The following is a 2,014-nucleotide window of genomic DNA, read 5'->3' as shown; positions in this document are numbered from 1 at the left end:
ACGAATTGAGTTAAGTCATTTAACATATTATTACATACTAGACTTGCCCAATTTAGGACCCATACACCAATCAATTTTGTCTCATTAGGCAGATATTGGATTAAGGCAATGATGGGTTGAATGTATTTAGTGAGTTTAGCTGGAGAATTGGAGGAATTTTGTGAAGAGCATGTTGGAATGTGGCTGCCATGTCAATCTCTCAGAGCATGCAATTCTTTTTGGACTTGTCAGTACAGAAGGGTTGAGCTGCGAAATGACTCGCTTAGTTCAGTGCAGATTTTGGCGAGAGTTTAGAGCGGTCCTTGGTATGTGACAGAGCTTGTTCATGACATTCTTGAGCTGAGAGAGAGAGAGAGAGAGAGAGGTTTGAGCAGTGCATCATAGTTCACAACGTTAGGAAAACCAACAGGTGTGCCAATCTGTTGGCAAGGATGATACAGGCGAACCAAGGGCTCCAGCTGGATGTTGATGGCCTTCCATCTGCTCTCGAGGCCTGCGTGCAAGAAGAGAGATGGGGAAGGAAGATTTACCATTTTTAGTATGCAATCTTCTTCTACTTAATAAATAATATATTCACATTGTTTAAAAAAATTCTTATCATTGAAGGGTTATTTAGTCAATAGTCAAAAATGTTATTTAGTCAATAATCAAAAATGCACAAGCATCTCTTAGTGAAGAGGCATGGGTTTAACAGATTTTTATCGGCTCCTGTTCTGACAGGCTTCAATTACCTAAAGTTCACCATTAGATCAACTATACGTGTATTATCTTAATCTAGTGGTCAATAATTTTTCATCCTTAACCAAAGTATTTATTTTTTCTTTCCCTCATTTAACTCATCGTCTTCTTTGAAAACTTAAGTTTTGTCGTCTTCCTCATTAGCTACTGCTTCGGCAACGACACCGGTTATTGACCACTGGAAAGGGGAAAAAGGCACCGGTTTTTTCTCTGCAACATCTTCTGAAATTTACAAGGAACTCCATGGATGAAATTGAGATTTTTCGGTCTAGTCCCTTAGATGCAAGAGGATGCTCAATCTCTCAAAGTTTTCGATAATGCTTCTACGATCTCTAAACCAATTATTTCCAGAGATTGTTTGTATTAGATAAGAGATGATAAGATGAACTCGGTTGAAGATTTTGTTGATAAGCAAGGAGACACCATTTCCATCTCCATCGTCTTCTACCCAGAAAAAAAAAAAAAAAGAAATCTCCATCAACGATTTGTGAGTTCGAAGAAACGGAATTCAAATGTGGGGGAAAGAATCTCGTTGGAGTTGTTTTATGGGGAGGAGCAAATTGGAGGAGACAAGAAACATAATTGTCATTGTTGCGTACGACTATGAAACAATACCATTGTCGAAGTCGAAGTTGAAGAGTTAAGAAACAGAACTGTCATTATTGTGTACGAGTATGAAACTTAGGTTTTCAAAGAAGATGCTGAGTTAAATGAGCGAGAGAAAGAATAAATATTTTGGTTAAGGATTAAAAACTATTGACCACATGATTAAGATAATAGACACGTCATTGATCTAATGGTGAACTGTAGGTAATTGGAGCTTGTCAGAACGGGAGGCGATTAAAATCCCTGAAATCCGGGTTTGACTCTCCCTAATAGTATATTACCCCACCCCTACGGTAAAGCTCTCAATTCCAACCCCAACCCATCAAAAAAAAAAAAAAAAAACTTAACATACCCCTATTCATCGCTAATTGAGGTTGGTTTGAACCATATGCATACTTCGATGATATTTTCAAAAATATCTATTCATCTATTTAAATATATGATAAAATTTCGCCTCTATCTTTATTTAGGAGAATTCAAACTCTTTTTCTTTTTTTCTCAGAAGGAAATCATATTAAGTTCTCCAGAAAAATTCTCATAAAGGTGAGAAAGAAAGTGTATACAAGAAAGCAAGGTGGGGTTAACCACCAGACTTTTGCAGCTGATAGAGACTTTACACACCTAGCAAGGTAATCAACATATAAATGGTTGTTTCGATGCTAAAAATTCA

This window comes from Hakea prostrata, chromosome 6, assembly GCF_041222555.1.
Source record: "Hakea prostrata isolate BN-2017 chromosome 6, UWA_Hpros_2, whole genome shotgun sequence".
Classification (NCBI taxonomy): domain Eukaryota; kingdom Viridiplantae; phylum Streptophyta; class Magnoliopsida; order Proteales; family Proteaceae; genus Hakea; species Hakea prostrata.
This window is presented reverse-complemented; position numbering follows the sequence as displayed.